Source organism: Nicotiana tabacum, chromosome 3 (genome assembly GCF_000715075.1).
Source record: "Nicotiana tabacum cultivar K326 chromosome 3, ASM71507v2, whole genome shotgun sequence".
Taxonomy (NCBI): Eukaryota; Viridiplantae; Streptophyta; class Magnoliopsida; order Solanales; family Solanaceae; genus Nicotiana; species Nicotiana tabacum.
Genome location: NC_134082.1, coordinates 185,486,181 through 185,509,444, shown reverse-complemented (window position 1 = coordinate 185,509,444; position 23,264 = coordinate 185,486,181). Strand labels below are relative to the sequence as shown.

The window sequence follows — 23,264 nt, the reverse complement described above, 5'->3', positions numbered from 1 at the left end:
GGGCTCGAGCAACCCATTTTTAGGCCTAATTTTTGGACCTAGCCCATAATTCCCAAGCCCATAATTCCTAGGCCCATACCCCTTAACCTAAATATAACCCTAAAACCCAAAACCTATAAAAGGAGCTAACCCCTACACCTAAAGGGATCAGCCGAAAAAGTGCAAAAAATATAGATCCATTGTCTACAAGACAATCCGCCGTTTCTGACCTTGGAGGACCCCCTCATTTTGGTCTTGAACTGCTTTTCACCTTCTTCTCGAGGAGCCAACCAAATTCATCCAAAAAACTCCATTAAATCTTACACTTGAGAAACACCAGTGACCCTCCCTTACCTCAACACCTGCTAACCAGCTCCAAAACCTCACCAAAACACCCATAAAACTAACCCCAAAAGCCACCTAAAAACCAGATCTAAACATCCATGAAACCTATCTTGAAGCAGTCTCAAAGCAACCTCCCAAAAGCCAGTAAAAATACACCAAACTTCACCTCTTAAAACCAGCAAAACCAGCCCAAAAATTAGCCAAAAACTCAGCAACTCTCGCCCTTTTTTTAGCCAAAAAAGACGAAAAATCCAGCTCCAAAAATAACAGCAAATTAGCTGCGAAAATAGTAAAAAAAGCAACAAAAAGTTAGCTGAAAATCAGCAACAAACCCAGCTGCAAAACGCCACCACAAGTTCGAGTCGGGTCGATAATTGTCTCTTCGATAAGTTCTATTCGAGTTTCTCCGGTGTGGTTGTTACCGTTGTTTAAGTTTGGTTGCCGATTCATTTTTCAAGCTTTGAACGTGACTGGAAATTCTATCAAATAAATATAAAGTTTCAATCCTTAAGGTTCGTCTCTATTTTGTCTTGATTTTTTTTAATAGCTCCAAGTGTTGAAATCTGTATTTGTCATTATGTTTCCTTAATTAATTTAATACTTGATTCGATTGTTTTCAATTTCTGATTTTTACTAGATACTACTGTGCTTAAAAGCTTCTGTGTGCATAACTTGGTTGAGAAGTTTGGGAGATGATGTTATTTTGTTTAAGATAATTGGGCCATCAGGTGATTTCCTAATTTGGTCCATGGCTTATTAGTAAGATTGAAAGATTTTGGCTCGTAGGTGTTTCAATTTGGTCGAAGATTAGTAAGTTGAAACTTGGGCTTGAGAATGATATATCGATGAGTGCTCTAACAAATGGACAATTGTTCTTGCTACGTGAAATTTTATACGGAATCAATTTTAGATCAATTTTTTTACAAATAATAGGTCATGACGGTTTGGTTTGGTCATATTATTAAAAATGAGAATTGGACTTAAATAAGTTCAAATTGACATGCCTAACATGATAGGCCAGTAAATAAGCTAGCCACCCTTTACTTAAGTAATATATTTTGTTTCATCCATAATAACCGCCATAATTTTTGGCCTCAATAATCCTAAATTTAGTAAATGAACAATTCATGAACATCCTAACTTGTTTTAGGCGCGATTAATAATAACTCATCATGGCTACGGGTACGGTTCTTGTAACGTAGTTGTGATTTGTAATTGCTAAAATTCGGGGGTACATTTCATGTGGCCCGGTTCTAATTTCCAACAAGGTTAAATAGGACGTGTCGTGAATCACGGGTGCATTTCATGTAGCGTGGCTCGCGATATGTTTTAAATAACCTTGAAATAATTCCTGAAATATTAAAAGCGGCTAAAAAGTTAAAAGGGCACGTAGGTTTAAAATGTGTTTTAAAATCAGATAAATATGCCAATAATAATAGTTGAGCGACAGTGCTAAAACCACGGAACCTGGAAATGCCTAACACCTTCTCCCGGGTTAACAGAATTCCTTACCCGAATTTCTATGTTCGCGGACTGTAAAACAGAGTCAATCTTTCCTCGATTCGGGATGTAAAACATGTGACTTAGGACACCATAAATTATCCCAAGTGGCGACTTTGAATTTTAATATAAACAATCTTGTTTCGATTGTCACTTAAATTTAAAAAAAATCCCTTATACCCCTTTCAGGGGTATTAAAAAGGAGGTGTGACACCAATAATTAAATAACAACAGAATTGAATAAGCAGAAGGCTGCACTGTAAAGTTTTAATAATACTGCTAATACCAATCCATAACAAATCTACCCAAGACTGGTATCACAACTTCACAGACTGTCTAGGAGTACTATAAATAAAGGTCTGAAAGAAATAAATACAACATTGTCTCTGAAAATACATGTAAGAAAAAGGAATAGTAGATAGAAGGAGATGCCAAGGCCTGCGGACGCCTGCAGGACTACCTTGGGTCGCCTGATGAATAAGAAACAACAATCTCACTGCGGTCTGAAGTCTATAGCAATGAGATATGCACAAAAGAGTGTAGAGTGTAGTATCAGCACAATCGATCCCATGTATTGGTAAGTGTCTAGCCTAACCTCGGAGAAGTAGTGATGAGGCTAGGACCAGACTACTAAATAAACTTGTGCAGTTAAATCATATACGTCAGAAAAGAAGAACAGTAATGTGCAGTTCAATAACAGAAGAACAACAAATAAATATGAGGATCACCACAGTTCAATTGAAAATAGGAAAGGGAGATCATGTTGTGGGGTACAACAAGTATCAACAGGAAAACAACAATTAAATGTAGAGAAACTGTAGCTCAGTTATCAATAAAAATCAGGAAAACAAATACAAGTGCACGACATCACCCATTGTGCTTTAACACTCTCTCACCAAAATAATACACGGCATCACCCTTCGTGCTTTAACACTCTCTCACCAAAACAATACACGGCATCACCCTTCGTGCTTTACACTCTTCCTCACCAAAGCAACAAACACAAGGCAAACAGGGTAAGAGAATATATAACATCAAAATAAAATCAAGTAACAATAGAAAATCAGTAAATAAACGTAAAGGATAACATAACTCAATTATCAGCAAGAATAAGGAAAATCAAGGACAAGTGCACGGCATCACCCTTCATGCTTTTATTCTCGTCCTCACCATAAGAATCAATATAAACTGCACGGCATCACCCTACGTGCTTTTACTCTCATCCTCACCATAAAATCAATATAATCGGCATGGAATTGTACATCGTGCGGCACGGCATCACCCTTCGTGCTTTACACTCTTCCTCACAAAATCATACACGGCATTACCCTTCATGCTTTAACACTCTTCCTCACCCAAACAACAATCACAAGAAATAAGGGCAAGAAAATAAATGAAATCCCAATAAAATCCCGGCAAGGGAACAATAGTACAACAATCAAATCACAGCAAGGGAAACGATATCAAAACAATAACATCCCGGCAAGGGAGACAATATCATGATTCTCTCTCTCCTTACTTCTTTCACATTTACTTCACAACTCAATTCACAACTTGAGCCAATGCTCTATAATGTTCAACAATTCTATTCTTAACTTGAGCCAATGTTCAACAATTCAATTCTCAACTTGAGCCAATGCTCTATAATGTTCAACAATTCAATTCTCAACTTGAGCCAACGCTCTACCATGTTCAACAATTAACAATAATACTTCCACAAGTCATATTCCTCAATAGAAATTACCATATAGAGCATGAACAATATGAAACGGAGTAACATTAATCATAGTATAAGACTCACGAGCATTCTTGACACCAACGTATAGTAGCCTCTGCGGGATAAATACAGACGTCTCCGTACCTATCCCTCAGACTCTACTGAGCTTGTCCGTGAGTTGTGAGACCTAAGTAACCTAGTGCTCTGATACCAACTTGTCACGACCCGGATTTCCCACCATCGGGTGTCGTGATGGCGCCTACTATCGGAGCTAGGCAAGCCAAATATTTAAAACACCTTTCCTGCTTTCTTTCAAACAATATAATAAACGAGACAAAATCTAAGCGGAAGACTTTAAATCTAAAGCAACTGAAAACCAAAAGTGCGGAAGTTTGAACCAAAATGCTACCCAGAGTCTGGTGTCACTAGCTCACGGACTACTACAGAATACTACAATCAATGTCTGAAGGGAAAATACATCATGTTTGTCTGATACAAGATAAACAAACAAAAAAAACATGGAAAGGGACTTCGGCCTGCGAACGCCAGCTAGGCTACCTCGAGAGTCCCTGGACTGAAGATAGCTCCCAGAAGTCCTACTGTTGCGGTCCGTAAGCTGCTCCCTGATCTGTGCACCAAAAATGCACAGAGTGTAGCATCAGCACAACCGACCCCATGTGCTGGTAAGTGTCTGGCCTAACCCCGGCGAAGTAGTGACGAGGCTAGACAGTACCTACCACAATTAACCTGTACAGATATATATACAACAAGTGCAAGAAAACAATAACAAGATAATACAAAGTAAAACTGGGAGGGGACATGCTATCGGGGAGTAACAGATAAAAATGAAATATCGGAAATAAATAGAAGAAACTCCGGTTTCCATGATATATATATATATAGTGGATATCATATATAAGTGGACGGCGTGCCACACGATCCCATAATATCATATATAAGTGGACGGCGTGCCACACGATCCCATAATATCATATATAAGTGGACGGCGTGCCACACGATCCCATAATATCATATATAAGTGGACGGCGTGCCACACGATCCCATAATATCATATATAAGTGGACGGCGTACCACACGATCCCATAATATCATATATAAGTGGACGGCGTGCCACACGATCCCATAATATCATATATAGGTGGACGGCGTGCCACACAATCCCATAATATCATATATAAGTGGACGGCGTGCCACACGATCCCATAACATAGTTCATAATATCTGACTTCATATAATAGACCCCTTCAGGGGAGAATAACAACTCAATACCTTTAACCCGGCAAGGGTACAGCTAACAGCCCAAAATATCCCGACAAGGGAGAATATATATATTAGTCTACACATCCCGGCAAGGGAGTATTCACAACACATTCTCCTTTTAAATCATTCTTCCTCAACCGTTCACATTATATGAAACTTATCAAATAAACAAGGAGCTTGTGTCACATTATTCGAATTAAAAGCAATCAAGACTCACGGTCATGCTAGACTCCGGTGTATAGATAACCGTCACCATGCCTATACACCGTACTCCACATTAGCAAGTAGCAAATATCATCCTAATCCTATTCCGTCAAGCCAAAGTTAGAACAAACACTTACTTCGAATGCTCCAAACTCAACTCACGCTTCTAGTATAGCTTTACCTCTTGATTCCACCACCAATTCGCTCGAATCTAGTCATAAGTTACTTGATCACATTAATAATTACTAAATGAATCATCCCCAATGCATGAAAATAGATTTTTCAAGGTTTTTTCCAAAAAGGTCAAAAATACCCCCGGACCCACGTGGTCGAAACTCGAGGTTCGGACCAAAACCCGGTTACCCATTCCCCCATGAATCCCAATAGATGATTTGTTTTTAAATCGGACCCCAAATTGAGGTCCAACTTCTCAATTTGTAGAAAACCTAGGTTCTACCCAAAACACCCAATTTTCCCCATGAAAATCTTTGATTTGAAGTTGAAATTATGTTAAAAGATGTTAAGGAATAAAGAAATTAAGTTAGAAATCACTTACCAATTGTTTTGGAGAAAAAACGTTGTTTGGAAAATTGCCTCTTAGGTTTTGGGTTTTTGAAAAGTGAAAAATGACTGAAATTTTCCGAACTTGTATACCTTTCTGAGGACCTGGCGCGGACCGCACAAAAATGTGTTGCGGCCGTGCCGAGTGGGAGAAAAGTGGGGCTTCTCTGAACCCTTCCAGCGCGGACCGCACTGTTTTGGTGCGCGGCAGCGCTGGCTAACCTGAAACCCTAGCCCTCAGACTCAGCCACGCGGACCGCACAAAAATGCATCGCGGCCGCGCGGCTCCAGCGTGGACCACGCGGATATGACCGCGGCCGCGCTGGTGTCTGCAATACCTGAACCTGCATTTTCTTAAGTCCAAGACCTCCCGGGCCCCATTCAAAACTCACTCGAGCCCTCGGGGCTCCAAACCAAACATGCACACAACCTTAAAAACATCTTACAGACTTACTCGTGCGATCAAATCGCCAAAATAACATCATATACATAGGATCAAGCCTCAAACACATGATTTTCTTTCTTCAACTTTCATAACTCAAACTCTCCATTTTTAGTCCGAAACACGTCATATGACGTCCGTTTTTAGCCAAACTTTATAGATAGTGCTTAACACATATTTAAGACTTGTACCGGGCGTCGGAACCAAAATACGAGCCTGATACCTATATTTTCTAACTCCTTTTCATATCAAATTTCAGAAAAATAATTTCTTTCAAAAATTCATTTCTCGGGCTTGGGACCTCAGAATTTGATTCCGGGCACATGCCCAAGTCCCATATTTTTCTACGAACCCTCCGGGACCGTCGAATCACAGGTCCGGGTCCGTTTACCCAAAATTTTGACCGAAGTCAACATTATGCATATTAATACCAAAATTCATCAAATGTTTCACATAATTCACATATTCTAACATAAAAACTTTCCGGCTACGCGCCCGAATTGTGCACGCCAATCGAGGCAACTAAAAGCGAGGTTTTCAAGGCCTCGGGAGCACGGAACAAGTAAGAATTACGGTGATGACCCCTTGGGTCATCACATTCTCCACCTCTAAAACAACCGTTCGTCCTCGAACATAAAAAGAAAGAAGTACCTGAGTCGGGAAATAAATGAGGATAACGGCTCCGCATATCGGACTCGGACTCCCAGGTCGATGCCTCAGGAGGCTGACCTCTCCACGGAACATGCACCGAAGGAAAACTCTTCGACCTCAACTGTCGAACCTGCCGGTCTAGAATAGCCATCGGCTCCTCCTCATATGACAGATCCTTGTCCAATTGGACAGTGCTGAAATCCAACACGTGCGATGGATCTCCGCGATACTTCCGGAGCATAGATACATGAAACACGGGATGCACAGCTGACAAGCTTGGTGGTAAGGCAAGTCTATAAGCCACCTCTCCCACACGATCAAGAATATCAAATGGACCGATGAACCTAGAGCTGAGCTTGCCCTTCTTCCCAAATCTCATCACGCCCTTCATAGGCGATACACGGAGCAATACCCGCTCACCGACCATGAAAGCAACATCTCTGACCTTGCAGTCTGCATAACTCTTCTGTCTGGACTGAGCTGTATGAAGTCTATCCTGAATAATCCTAACCTTGTCCAAGGCCTCCTGAACTAGATCTGTGCCCAATAATCGAGCCTCTCCCGGCTCAAACCATCCAACTGGAGACCGACATCGCCTGCCATACAACGCCTCATACGGAGCCATCTGAATGCTGGACTGGTAGCTGTTGTTGTAGGCGAACTCTGCTAAAGGCAAAAATTGGTCCCACGAGCCTCCAAAATCAATGACACAGGCTCGGAGCATGTCCTCAAGAATCTGAATAGTCCTCTCGGACTGACCGTCCATCTGGGGATGAAATGTTGTACTCAACTCAACCTGGGTGCCCAACTCTTGCTGAACCGCTCTCCAGAAATGCGAGGTAAACTGCGTACCCCGATCCGAAATGATAGATAGCGGCACCCCATGAAGGCGAACAATCTCCCTGATATAAATCTCGACTAACCTTTCGGACGAATAGGTGGCTGCAACAGGAACAAAATGCGCTGACTTGGTCAGCCTATCAACAATGACCCAAACTGCATCAAACTTTTTCCGAGTCATCGGGAGTCCAGTAACGAAATCCATCGTAATCCTCTCCCACTTCCACTCGGGAAGTGCAATCCTCTAAAATAGACCACCGGGTCTTTGATGCTCGTACTTAACCTGCTGACAATTCAAACACCGAGCCACGTGCGCAACGATGTCTTTCTTCATCTTACGCCACCAATAGTGCTGCCTCAGATCCTGATACATCTTCGCGGCGCCCGGGTGAATAGAATACCGAGAACTGTGGGCCTCCGCTAAGATCAACTCTCGAATCCCATCAACATTGGGCACACAAACTCGCCCCTGCAATCTCAATACACCATCATCATCTAAGGTTACTTTCTTGGCACCTCCACACTGCACCGTGTCTCTCAAGACACACAAATGGGGATCCTCAAACTTCCGCTCGCGGATACGCTCTAATAGTGAGGAACGAGCAACCGTGCAAGCTAACACTCTGCTAGGCTCAGAAATATCCAACCTCACAAGACGATTGGCCAAGGCCTGAACATCCAAAGCAAGCGATCTCTAGCTGACTGGAATATAAGCAAGATTACCCATGCTGGCAGACTTCCTGCTCAATGCATCGGCCACCACATTGGCCTTCCCCGGGTGGTATAAGATAGTAACATCATAATCCTTTAGCAACTCTAACCACCTCATCTGCCTCAAATTCAACTCTTTCTGCTTGAACAGATACTGAAGACTCTTGTGATCAGTGTAAACCTCACACGTCACGCCATATAAGTAATGCCTCCAGATCTTCAGGGCATGAACAATGGCTGCCAACTCGAGATCATGAACCGGATAAGTCTTCTCGTGGATCTTCAACTGCCTCGAAGCATAAGCAAGGACCTTGCCTTCCTGCATCAACACCGCACCAAGCCCAATACGAGACGCATCACAATAGACCGTATATGGCCCTAAACCTGTGGGCAGAACCAATACCGGTGCCGTAGTCAGAGCCGTCTTGAGCTTCTGGAAGCTCACCTCACACTCGTCCGACCACCTGAACTGGGCACCCTTCTGGGTCAATCTGGTCATAGGGGCTGCAATGGATGAAAACCCCTCCACGAACCGACGGTAGTAACCTGCTAACCCTAGGAAACTCCGAATATCCGTAGCTGAAGCTGGTCGAGGCTAGTTCTTGACTGCCTCTATCTTCTTCGGGTCTTCCTGAATACCTGCTGCTGATACGACATGACCCAGGAATGCGACCGAACTCAACCAAAACTCGCACTTTGAGAACTTAGCATACAACTGACTATCCTTTAGGGTCTGAAAGACCACTCTGAGGTGCTGCTCATGCTCCTCCTGACTGCGGGAGTAGATAAGAATATCGTCAATGAAGACTATCACAAACAAGTCCAAATAAGGTCTGAACACTCGGTTCATCAACTCCATGAACGTTGTTGGGGCATTAGTCAATCCAAATGACATGACCAAAAACTCATAGTGCCCATACCGAGTGCGAAATGCTGTCTTAGAGACATCAGACGCCCTAATCCTCAGCTGGTGGTATCCAGATCTCAAATCTGTCGTTGAAAACACCCTCGCACCCTAAAGCTGGTCGAATAAATCGTCGATCCTCGACAGTGGATACTTATTCTTAATTGTAACCTTGTTCAATTGCCGATAATCGATGCACATTCTCATCGAACCATCCTTTTTCTTAACAAAAAACACCGGCGCACCCTAAGGCAAAACACTGGGTCTAATGAAACCTTTCTCAAGCAAATCCTGCAGCTGTTCCTTTAACTCTTTCAACTCCAGCGGGGCCATACGATATGGCGGGATAGAAATGGGCTGAGTGCCCGGGGCCAAATCAATACAAAAGTTGATATCCCTGTCGGGCGGCATACCCGGCAAGTCTGAAGGGAAAACCTCAGGAAACTCCCGAACAACGGGCACAGAATCAATAGAAGGGGCCTCCGCGCTAGAATCGCGAACATACGCCAAGTAGGCCAAACATCCCTTCTCGACCATACGCCGAGCTTTCACATACGAGATAACACTGCGGGTACAATGACCAGAAGTCCCTCTCCACTCTAAACGGGGTAAATCCGGTAAGGCTAAGGTCACGGTCTTGGCATGGCAATCCAAGATAGCATGGTACGGGGATAACCAATCCATCCCCAATATAACATCAAAGTCGACCATGTCCAAAAGCAACAAATCAACACAGGTCTCAAGACCCCCAAACACTATGATACAAGAACAATGAACTTGGTCGACCACAATAGAGTCACCCACCGGTGTTGACACATAAATAGGAATACTCAACGAGTCACTAGGCATAACCAAATAGGGTGCAAAATAGGACGACACATATGAATACGTAGATCCGGGATCAAATAGCACAGAAGCATCCCTATCACAAACCAGAATAGTACCTATAATCACAGCATCTGATGACTCAGCCTCTGGCCTGGCTGGCAAAGCATAACAACGGGGCTGGGCCCCACCTCCCTAAATCATATCCCTGGGACGATCTTCTGCTGGTTGACCCCTACCTCTAGCGGTCTGAGCTCCACCTCTAAAACCTCTACCTCCACCTCTATGTCCTCTACCCCGCCTCTAGCTGGCTGGGCAGGCTGTGGGGCAACTGGTGCCTGGATCATCGGGCGAGAACCCTGCTGCTGCGAGCTGCTGGAAACTCGAGGGCAATATCTGGCAATGTGACTCACATCGCCGCAAGTATAACAAGCCCTCGGCTGCTGAGAATAACGAAGTGGTGGTGCACTGATAGGTGTTGATGGTGAACTGAAGAGCTGCTGGTCAGAATATTGCGGCTGAGAATCACGACCACCTGGTGTACCATGAGAAGCCTGGAGAGCTGACTGAAAGGGCCTCGAAGGATGGCCTCTACCATAAGAATCCCTACCTCCAGACGAGGTACCACTGAATCTACCAGAATGACGGGGCCTCTTATCAGACCCATGACCACCTCCCTGAGCAAGTGCCATCTCTATCCGGCGGGCACCATCTGTCGCCTCCTGAAATGAAATCTCACTACCGGCACTCATGGCCATTTGAACACGGATCGGCTGGGCCAACCCATCAATAAACCTCCGCACCCTCTCTCTATCGGTGAGGAGTATCACAATGGCATGACGAGCAAGATCAATGAACCGGGTCTCATATTGGGTGACCGTCATAGGACCCTGCTAGAGACGCTCAAACTGCCTGCGAAGAGCATCTCGCTGAGTAATTGGGAGAAACTTCCCCAGAAATAACTCTGAAAACTGATCCCAGGTCAATGATGGCGACCCTGCTGGCTTGGCTAAACAGAAATCCCTCCACCAAGTCTTGGCGGATCCTGCCAGGCGAAAAGTGGCGAAGTCGACCCCATTGGTCTTTACAATGCCCATAGTCCGTAGAACCTCATGACAGCTGAATATGAAATCCTGAGCATCCTCTGAGGGGGTGCCCCTATATGTGGTTGTGAAGAGCTTGGTGAAACGATCAAGCCTCCACAAAGCATCCGAGGACATAGCCGCACCATCGCTGGACTGAGCCGCAATACCTGGCTGGGCTGCACAGCTGGCTGAACTGCCACAGCTGGCTAAACTTCTGGAACCTGAGCTTGAGGAGCTACTGGCTCTGGAGTACGAGTATCGGGAGTCTGAACTCCTCCCCCAGCCTGAGATGTGGCTGGAGCTACGGGAAGCAAACCCGCTCTAGAAATGCCCTCCATAAAGCCTACCAGTCGGACCAAAGCATCCTGAACCACTGGAGTGGCTATAAAACCCTCTGGGACCTGAGTTGGGCCCACCGGAACAGCTAGGGCTGAAACCTCCTCCTCAAAATCGACCTGAGGCTCCGTCACTGGAAATGCTGCTTGGGGCTGAGCTCTGCCCCGGCCTCGGCCTCTGGCACGGCCTCGGCCTCGCCCTCTGTCCCTAATAGGGGCTCAGGCTGTTACGCGGTAGAGGAGGAAGCACGTGTCCTCGCCATCTGCGAAAGAACAGAGTGGAAAGACAATCAGTACTTGAGAAACAGAATCGCACGACAAGAATGAACAAGGTGAAGTTTTCCTAACTCAGTAGCCTCTGCGGGATAAATACAGACGTCTCCGTACCGATCCCTCAGACTCTATTGAGCTTGTCCGTGAGTTGTGAGACTTGAGTAACCTAGGGCTCTGATACCAACTTGTCATGACCCGGATTTTCCACCATCGGGTGTCGTGATGGTGCTTACTATCGGAGCTAGGCAAGCCAAATATTTAAAACACCTTTCCTACTTTCTTTCAAATAATATAATAAACGAGACAAAATCTAAGCGGAAGACTTTAAATCTAAAGCAACTGAAAACCAAAAGTGCGGAAGTTTGAACCAAAATGCTACCCAGAGTCTGGTGTCACTAGCTCACGGACTACTACAGAATACCACAATCAATGTCTGAAGGGAAAATACATCATGTTTGTCTGATACAAGATAAACAAACAAAAAAACATGGAAAGGGACTTCGGCCTGCGAACGCCAGCTAGGCTACCTTGAGAGTCCCTGGACTGAAGATAGCTCCCAGAAGTCCTACTGCTGCGGTCCGTAAGCTGCTCCCTGATCTGTGCACCAAAAATGCACAGAGTGTAGCATCAGCACAACCGACCCCATGTGCTGGTAAGTGTCTGGCCTAACCTCGGCGAAGTAGTGACGAGGCTAGACAGTACCTACCATAATAAACCTGTACAGATATATATACAACAAGTGCAAGAAAACAATAATAAGATAATACAAAGTAAAACTAGGATGGGACATGTTATCGGGGAGTAACAGATAAAAATGAAATATCGGAGATAAATAGAAGAAACTCCGGTTTCCACGACATGCCACACGATCCCATAATATCATATATAAGTGGACGGCGTGCCACACGATCCCATAATATCATATATAAGTGGACGGCGTGCCACACGATCCCATAATATCATATATAAGTGGACGGCATGCCACACGATCCCATAATATCATATATAAGTGGACGGCATGCCACACGATCCCATAATATCATATATAAGTGGACGGCGTGCCACACGATCCCATAATATCATATATAAGTGGACGGCGTGCCACACGATCCCATAATATAGATCGTAATATCTGACTTCATATAGTAGACCCCTTCAGGGGAGAATAACAACTCAATACCTTTAACCCGGCAAGGGTATAGCTAACAGCCCAAAATATCCCGACAAGGGAGAATATATATATCAGTCTACACATCCCGGCAAGGGAGTATTCACAACACATTCTTCTTTTAAATCATTCTTCCTCAACCGTTCACATTATATGAAACTTATCAAATAAACAAGGAGCTTGTGTCACATTATTCAAATTAAAAGCAATCAAGACTCACGGTCATGCTAGACTCCGGTGCATAGATAACCGTCACCATGCCTATACACCGTACTCCACATTAGCAAGTAGCAAATATCATCCTAATCCTATTCCCTCAAGCCAAAGTTAGAACAAACACTTACCTCGAATGCTCCAAACTCAACTCACGCTTCTAGTATAGCTTTACCTCATGATTCCACCACCAATTCGCTCGAATCTAGTCATAAGTTACTTAATCACATTAATAATTACTAAATGAATCATCCCCAATGCATGCAAATAGATTTTTCAAGGTTTTTCCCAAAAAGGTCAAAAATACCCCCGGACCCACGTGGTCGAAACTCGAGGTTCGGACCAAAACCCGGTTACCCATTCCCCCATGAATCCCAATAGATGATTTGTTTTTAAATCTGACCCCAAATTGAGGTCCAACTTCTCAATTTGTAGAAAACCTAGGTTCTACCCAAAACACCCAATTTTCCCCATGGAAATTTTTGATTTGAAGTTGAAATTATGTTAAAAGATGTTAAGGAATAAAGAAATTAAGTTAGAAATCACTTACCAATCGTTTTGGAGAAAAAAAGTTGTTTGGAAAATCGCCTCTTAGGTTTTGGGTTTTTGAAAAGTGAAAAATGACTGAGAATTTCCGAACTTGTATACCTTTCTGAGGACCTGGCGCGGACCGCACAAAAATGTGTTGCGGCCGCGCCGAGTGGGAGAAAAGTGGGGCTTCTCTAAACCCTTCCAGCGCGGACCGCACTGTTTTGGTGCGCGGCCGCGCTGGCTAACCTGAAACCCTAGCCCTCAGACTCAGCCACGCGGACCGCACAAAAATGCATCGCGGCCGCGCGGCTCCATTGTGGACCACGCGGAAATGACCGCGGCCCCATTCAAAACTCACCCGAGCCCTCGGGGCTCCAAACCAAACATGCACACAATCTTAAAAACATCTTACGGACTTACTCGTGCGATCAAATCGCCAAAATAACATCATATACATAGGATCAAGCCTCAAACACATGATTTTCTTTCTTCAACTTTCATAACTCAAACTCTCCATTTTTAGTCTGAAACACGTCATATGACGTCCGTTTTTAGCCAAACTTTACAGATAGTGCTTAACACATATTTAAGACTTGTACCGGGTGCCGGAACCACAATACGAGCCCGATACCTATATTTTCTAACTCCTTTTCATTTCAAATTTTCATATCAAATTTCAGAAAAACAATTTCTTTCAAAAATTCATTTCTCAGGCTTGGGACCTTAGAATTTGATTCCGGGCACATGCCCAAGTCCCATATTTTTCTACGAACCCTCCGGGACCATCGAATCACAGCTCCCGGTCCGTTTACCCAAAATGTTGACCGAAGTCAACATTATGCATATTAATACCAAAATTCATCAAATGTTTCACATAATTCACATATTCTAACATAAAAACTTTCCGGCTACACGCCCGAACTGCGCACGCCAATCGAGGCAACAAAAAGCGAGGTTTTCAAGGCCTCGGGAGCACAAAACAAGGAAGAATTACGGTGATGACCCCTTGGGTCGTCACAATTCAAGTCTCTACTATCGCTTTACCTCTTGATTCCACCACCAATTTGCTCATATCTAGCCACAAGTTACTTAATTACATCAATAAATGCTAAATAAATCAATACCAATGCATGAAAATGAGTTTTCTAAAGTTTTACCCAAAAAGTCAAAATCGCACCTGGGCCCACATGGTCAAAACTCGAGGTTCGAACCAAAACCCGATTACCTATTCCCCCACGAACTCAAATATATAATTTATTTTAAAATCGGACCTCAAATTGGGGTCCAAATCCCATATTTTTGAAAAACCTAGGTTCTACCCAAAACACCCAAATTCCCCCATGAAAATCATTGATTTTGAGTTGAAATCATGTGAAAAGATGTTAATGATTGAAGGAAACGAGTAAAAATTGACTTACAATCGATTTGGAAAAAGAGTTGTCTTTGAAAAACGCCCAAGAGTGTTTTGGTTTTGAAAGAGTGTGAAAAATGGTTGAAATGCGTCTAAGTTATGGATTTACAAGTCTCTGATGTCGCAATTGCGACCAGGGTTCGCAATTGCGAACCCCTCAGAAAATTGGACTTTCGCATTTGCTATCCATTCAGCTTTCCAGTCACCATCGCATTTGCGAGAGACCGTTCGCAAATGCGAAATCGCATTTGCGAGAAAACAGTCGCATTTGCGACTCAGGCTACTAGGTCCATTCTTCGCATTTGCGAAAGTTTGTCTCATTTGCGAGCTCGCATTTGCGAGCCAGGCTTCGCATTTACGAAGCCTGCAGACCTGATCACACCAGCTGAAAACCTGCAATTTTCCAAGTCCAAAATCCACCGCGTGGCCTATCCAAAACTCACCCGAGCCCCAGAGCTCCAAACTAAATATGCACACCAACCTAAAAACATCATACAAACTCGCTCGTGCATTAAAATCACTAAAATAACATCAACAACTATGGATTTACCATCAAAATCATGAAATTTCTTAAGAACTTGAAAATTCCAATTTTCTAAAAAATGATCTTATTCACGTCATTTCAAGTCTGTTTCTTACCAAAATTCACAAACTTATCTTAAATCACATATAAGATCTGTACCGGGTGCCGGAACCAAAATACGGGCCTGATACCATCAAGTTTTAAACACATTTCATTTCCAAAACTCATAAATAATTCCAGAAAATAATTTTCTTTAAAAAATTTATTTCTCGGGCTTGGGACCTTAGAATTCAATTCCAGGCATACGCCCAAGTCCCATATTTTCCTATGGACCCTCCGGGACTGTCAAATCACGGATCCGAGTCCGTTTCCCCAAAATATTGACCAAAGTCAGCTTAATTCATTTTGAAGTCTAAATTCATCATTTTTCACAGATTTTCACATAATAGCTTTCTGGCTACGCGCCCGGACTGCCCACGCAAATCAAGGTGATGCCAAAAGAATTTTTTGAGGCCTCAGAACACAGAATTTACTTTTAAAACAAGTGATGACCTAAGGTCATCACATCCTCCACCTCTAAAACAACCGTTCATCCTCGAACAGACAGAAGAAGGAAGTACCTAAGTCGGGGAAAAGATGGGGATAACGGCTCCGCTTATCAGACTCGGACTCCCAGGTCGATGCCTCAGCGGGCTGACCTCTCCACTGAACACGAACATAAGGAAAACTCTTCGATCTCAATTGACGAACCTGCCGATCTAAAATAGCTACCGGCTCCTCCTCAAAAGACAAGTCCTTGTCCAACTGGATAGTGTTGAAATCTAACACGTGGGATGGATCGTCGTGATACTTCCGAAGCATGGATATATGAAACATTGGATGCACGGTCGATAAGCTCGGCGGCAACGCATGTCTATAAGCCACCCCTCCCACTCGATCAAGAATCTCAAATGGAACAATGAACCAAGGGCTAAGCTTGCCCTTCTTCCCAAATCTCATCACGCCCTTCGTAGGCGACACTCAAAGCAATACCCGCTCACCGACCATGAATGTCAAATCATGAACCTTGTGGTCGGCATAACTCTTTTGCCTGGACTGAGTTGTACGAAGCCTATCCTGAATAATCCTAACATTGTCCAAGGCATCCTGAACCAGATCCGTACCCAACAACTGAGCCTCCCCCTGCTTAAACTATCCAACCGGCGACCGACACCGCCTACCATACAAAGCCTCATAAGGAGCCATCTGAATACTCGACTGGTAGCTCTTGTTATAGGTAAACTCTGCTAAAGGAAAAAACTGATCCCACAAGCCTCCAAAGTCAATGATACAAGCTCGGAGCATATCCTCTAAAATCTGAATGGTCCGCTCGAACTGCCCATCCGTTTGAGGAAGAAATGATGTGCTCAACTCAACCCGTGTGCCCAACTCTCGCTGAACCGCTCTCCAAAAATATGAGGTAAACTGTGTACCTCAATCCGAAATGATAGACTCGGGCACACCATGAAGACGAACAATCTCCCGGATATAGATCTCGGCTAACATCTCGGAAGAGTAGGAGACTGCCACATGAATGAAATGTGCTGACTTGGTCAGCCTATCAACAATAACCCACATTGCATCGAACATCCTCTGAGTCCGTGGAAGTCTAACAACGAAGTCCATAGTGATACGCACCCACTTCCACTCAGGAATCTCAATCTTCTAGAACAAACCACCAGGTCTCTGATACTTGTACTTAACCTGCTAACAATTCAAACACCGAGCCACATATGCAACAATGTCCTTCTTCATTCTTCTTCACCAATAATGATGTCACAAATCCTGATACATCTTCGCGGCACCTGGATGAATAGCGTACCAGGAACTATGGGCCTTCTCTAAAATCAAATCTTGAAGCCCATCCACATTAGGCACACAAATTCGACCCTGAAATCTCAAAACTCCATCATCACCTAAAGTAACCTGCTTGGAACCTCCGTGCTGCACCGTGTCTCTAAGGACACACAAATGGGGATCATCATAATGTCGATCACGGATATGCTCGAATAAAGAAGATCGAGCGATTGTGCAAGCTAACACATGGATGGGCTCAAAAATATCCAACGTCACGAACTGATTGGCCAAAGCCTGAACATCCATGGCAAGCGGTCTCTCACTGACCGGAATATAAGCAAGACTGCCCATACTGGCTGACTTCCTACTCAAAGCATTGGCCACTACATTGGCCTTTCCTGGATGATATAAGATGGTGATATCATAGTCCTTTAATAGCTCCAACCACCTTCTCTGCCTCAAATTTAGCTCCTTCTGCTTGAATAAATATTGAAGACTCTTGTGATCCGTGAACATCTCACATGCCACATCATACATATAATGCCTCCAAATCTTCAACGCGTGAACAATGGATGGTAACTCCAAATCATGAACCGGATAGTTCTTCTCATGAATCTTCAACTGGCGTGAAGCATAGACAATGACCTTGCCATCCTGCATCAACACCTCACTAAGTCCAATACGGGATGCATCACAATAAACTGTATAAGGCCCTGAACCTATGGGCAAAACCAACACTGGTGTCGTAGTCAGAGCTGTCTTGAGCTTCTGAAAGCTCGCCTCACACTCATCCGACCATCTGAACTAGGCACCCTTCTGGGTCAACCTGGTCATCGAGGTTGCGATAGATGAAAACCCCTCCACAAATCGACAATAGTAGCCTGCCAATCCCACGAAACTCCGGATCTCTGTAGCTGATGTTGGTCTAGGCCAGTTCTTGATTGCCTCAATCTTCTTCAGATCAACCTGAATACCCTCTGCTGATACAACATGACCTAGGAATGCAACTGAACTCAGCCAGAACTCAAACTTTGAAAACTTAGCATACAACTGACTATCTCTCAAAATCTGAAGAACCACTCTAAGATGTTGCTCGTGCTCCTCCCGGCTGCGGGAATAGATCAAAATATCATCAATGAACACTATCACAAATGAATCCAAGTTAGGCCTGAACACTCAGTTCATCAAATCCATAAAAGTTGTTGGGGCATTTGTCAACCCGAATGACATCACCAAGAACTCATAATACCCATACCGAGTGCGGAAAGCTGCCTTAGGGACATCGGATGCCCTAATCCTCAATTGATAGTAGCCATATCTCAAGTAAATTTTCCAAAATACCTTGGCACCCTGAAGCTGATCAAACAAATCATCAATCCTCGGCAATGGATACTTATTCTTGATTGTAACCTTGTTCAACTGTCGGTAATCAATACACATCCTCATCGATCTATCCTTTTTCTTAACAAACAACACCGGCGCACCCCAAGGCAAAACACTCGGTCTAATGAAACCCTTTTCAAGCAAGTCTTGCAACTGCTCCTTCAACTCTTTCAACTCAGGCGGGGCCATGCGATATGGCGGGATAGAAATGGGCTGAGTTCCCGGAGCCAAATCAATGCAAAAATCAATATCCCTGTCGGGTGGCATACCCGGTAGGTCTAAAGGAAATACCTCAGGAAACTCACGAACAATAGGCACAAAATCATGAACATACTCCAAATAGGCCAAACACCCCTTCTTGACCATACGACGAGCCTTCATATATGAGATAACACTACGGGTAGAATGACCAGGAGTCCATCTCCACTCTAAACGAGGTAAGCCCGACAAGGTTAAGGTCACAGTCTTAGAATGACAGTCCAAGATAGCGTGGTAAAGTGATAGCCAATCCATCCTCAATATGACATCAAAATCAACCATATCCAATAGCAACAAATCTACATGAGCCTCAAGACCCCCAATCACAACTATGCATGAACGATGGACACGATCTACCACCATAGAATCACCCATCGGTGTAGACACATAAATAGGAGCACTCAAAGAATCACTAGGCATGACCAGATACGACGCAAAATAAGATGACACATAAGAGTATGTAGATCCTGGATCAAATAAAACCGAAGCATCTCTACTACAAACCAGAACAATACCTGTACCTTCACCTCTAATACCTCTACCTCTACCTCTAGCTGACTGAGCGGTCTGAATGAGTCCCTCAATGAACCTTCTCACTCTCTCTCAGTGGGGAGTATAAGAAGAGCATGACGGGTCAAATCATTAAACTTGGTCTCGTACTGAGTAACAGTCATAGAACTCTGCTGGAGACGCACAAACTGCCTTGGGTAGATCTCTCTCTGAGTGACAAGACGAAACTTCTCCAGAAATAGCTGAGAAAAATGATCCCAAGTCAAAGCTGATGACCTAACTGGTCTAGCCAAACAATAATCTCTCCAACAAGTCTTGGCGGATCCAGACGAGTGAAAAGTAGCAAAGTCGACCCCATTGGTCTCCATGTCCCCATGTTCCTGGGAACCTCGTGATAGTTGTCTAGATAATCCTGGGGATCCTCAGAAGATGCACCGCTGAAAGTAGTAGTGAAGAGCTTGGTAAAACTTATCCAACCTCCACAAAGCCTCTGAAGACGTAGTTGATCTATCACCGGTCTGTACTGTTGCTCAGCTAAAGAAGCGGTAGGTGACCTCACCATTCGCAAAAGGACAAGTGTAGAGGTCTCAATTTAGGATTGAGAGAACAAAATCGCACGACAGAGAAGAATAGAAGTGAAACTTTTCCTAACTCTGTAGCCTTTGAGAATAAATACAGACGTCTCCGTACCGATCTCTCAGAATCTACTAAGCTTGTCTGTGAATTGTGAGACCTATGTGACCTAGATCTCTGATACCAGCTTGTCACAACCCAAATTTCCTACCCTCGGGAGTCGTGATGGCACCTACTAGTGAAAGCTAGGCAGGCCAACCAACTGAACTATTTACCTTGTTTTCATTTTTTAATCCGATAACAGTTAAGAGCCAACAATTAAATAACAACAGAATTAAATAAGTGGAAGGTTGCATTCTAAAGTTTTAATAATACTGCTAATACCAATCCATAACAAATCTACCCAAGACTAGTGTCACAACTTCACAGACTGTCTAGGAGTACTACAAATAAAGGTCTAAAAGAAATAAATACAACACTATTTATGGAAATACATAAAAGAAATAGGAATAGTAGATAGAAGGAGACGCCAAGGCCTGCGAACGCCTGTAGGACTACCTCGGGTCGCCTGATGAACAAGAAACAGCAATCTCACTGCGGTCCGAAGTCTACAGCACTGGGATCTGCACAAAAGAGTGCAGAATGTAGTATCAGCACAACCGGCCCCCTATGTGCTGGTAAGTGCCTAGCCTAACCTCGATGAAGTAGTGACGAGGCTAGGACCAGACTACCAAATAAACATGTGCAGTTAAATCATATACAGCGGAAAAGAAGAACAGTAATGTACAGTTAAGTATGGAAGGGGGTAACATGCTGCGGAGACATTGAATAATAACAGAAGAACAATAAATAAATATGAGGATCACCACAGTTCAATTGAAAATAGGAAGGGGAGATCATGTTGCGAGGTACAACAAGTATCAACTAGAAACCAGCAATTAAATGTAGAGAAACCGTAGCTCAGTTATCAATAAAAATCAGGAAAACAAAGGCAAGTGCACGGCATCACCCTTCGTGCTTTAACACTCTCACCAAAATAATACACAGCATCACCCTTCTTGCTTTAACACTCTCTCACGAAAACAATACACGGCATCACCCTTCGTGCTTTACACTCTTCCTCACCAAAGCAACAAAACACAAGGCAAATAGGGTAAGGGAATCTATAACATCGAAATAAAATCAAGTAACAACAGAAAATCAGTAAATAAACGTAAAGGACAACATAAGTCAATTATCAACAAGAATCAGGAAAATTAAGGACAAGTGCACGGCATCACTGATGATAGGCTATAATTATGTATTTTAGTCGTTTATTACACTCAAATTTACTTCACTTTAATTGAGTTTGAGCTTTAATCGCTAGTGTCTTACACTAATTGTCTGTTTTATGCCTTGTAGGAGCGATTACGAGCTATGTAGATGTTACGAAATGAATTCAAGTGATTTGGAGCTTTGACTTCTGAGTAAAACCCCAAGGAATTAATCCGGGATCGTATTCGGGGATTTACGGATGATAGAGCAACAAAACGAAGAATCGAGTAGGCATATTATGCACTGTCTAGTAAAATGCACATAACTTTTCGCTCAGAAATCCATTTGGGCTACACAATATATAGTTGGAAATCTAACTCAAAGGGCTACAATTATTATGTTTTACGTTTTTTTAAATTCAAAACGTAACAGGATGCAAAACGCGGTTGAAACCGCGAACGCGGACCTGACGCGGACTGAAACAATAGACTTGCCAAATACCGCGCCCGGGCCGCGGCCGTGGACGTCCAATCCTGGAAACTTGTCCTTTTTCGCATAGGAGAAGGTATAATAGTTTATGCCCGACCCTACTTGGTATATATACATGGAAAAATGGTATTTTGAGGGGAGGAGATTAATTTTTGACACAGATTCGACCTAAGGAAGCAGAGATACAATAGGAGCAAGGAAGAGAATTCTTTTACGAGTTTTTCCTTCCTCTTCCTATTTTTTTCATTGTTGGTTATGACTTTTAGTATTGTAGTTTTACATACTATTATGAATAACTAATTTGTTATCTAGGGTTTTGATAGAAGCTTTTGTAGGATAAATTCTTGTTATGTTTTTATATAATTGAGCCGTTGGATTTCTCTACTTGTTCAAATACATGTTTACTGTTGTTGATTGAATGGACATCGATTGACTGTGCTTATTTATTATGTGTTGCTTGAGAAAGGATACATATTTAGGTGATTGTTGAACAACGTCACTCCTAACGTATGTGAGAAATCAATACATCGGGTTTAAAGGTAGGTTTAGAAATAACAAAGTCTTGACGTGGCCATAGTGAGTGGTTAGATAAAGCCAACTAGCATAGTTCGAGAGAATATGTCTAGTAAATTGTTGTAGTTGCTCGAGAGAGAATTAAAGCATCTAAAGTGCTCATGATTAGTAGAGAATACATTGGCAAAATTGTAGGGAACATAGCTAGAAGGATTCTGACAATTGGGGAAATCATAACTCTAGATCTCCTTAATTTAGTCTCCAACACTTTGTCTCGTTAGTTGATAATTTTACCATTTTCTAGTATTTGCTAGTTAATTAGTTAGAAATATAGATCTCAATCTTTATAATTTAGAAAATTGTTCAAACTTGTGTTTTTAGTGATATTAAACAGATATAGCCAAGCCTTAGTTCTCTATGGGATTTGACTCCAGACTTTTAGATCGGATTATATTTGCAGCGACCGCTAATCCTTTTTAGAACTAGAGATGGGCATGATTAAATTTTGGCACCGTTGCCGGGGAACTAACGATGTAGTTGTAGCTGTATATATTGCTAGGGTTCAAGTTTGAACTTTTTTTTTTTTTGTATTTTCTTTATAACTGTTGATTTGAGAAACATGACATCTTGGAATTATGGGAATTTAGATGTAGATAATTCTACTATTGATCCTCATGCATATTGTGAAGGAAACCACCCGTATCAAAATTATCAAAATATTCCCGAGAGCGAGTTATGTGGACCAACTCAATCTTAGTTGTGGAATATGTGTGGTGGTAAAAATGGTCACTTTAATGGTTGTGCTTATATTTCTTATCTTCTCCCAACCCCTTATTATGATGGTTCTACCTTTTCTTGTGAAGTTAATAGGAATAAAGAACCTGGGGATGCAGACCTGAAGGAGATCAAGGATATGTTAAAGTGCCTTCTGAAATAAAATAATAAAAAA

General features: G+C 43.1%; 1 long non-coding RNA gene across 1 annotated transcript; it reads left to right on the top strand.

Annotated features, from left to right (window-relative positions):
• Positions 1 to 145: 145 nt before the first annotated feature.
• Positions 146 to 22,182, top strand: LOC142179561 (uncharacterized). The gene is made up of 2 exons (XR_012708065.1): positions 146 to 836; positions 21,461 to 22,182. It is a non-coding gene; the product is annotated as an uncharacterized LOC142179561 (long non-coding RNA).
• The last annotated feature ends 1,082 nt before the right edge of the window (positions 22,183 to 23,264 follow it).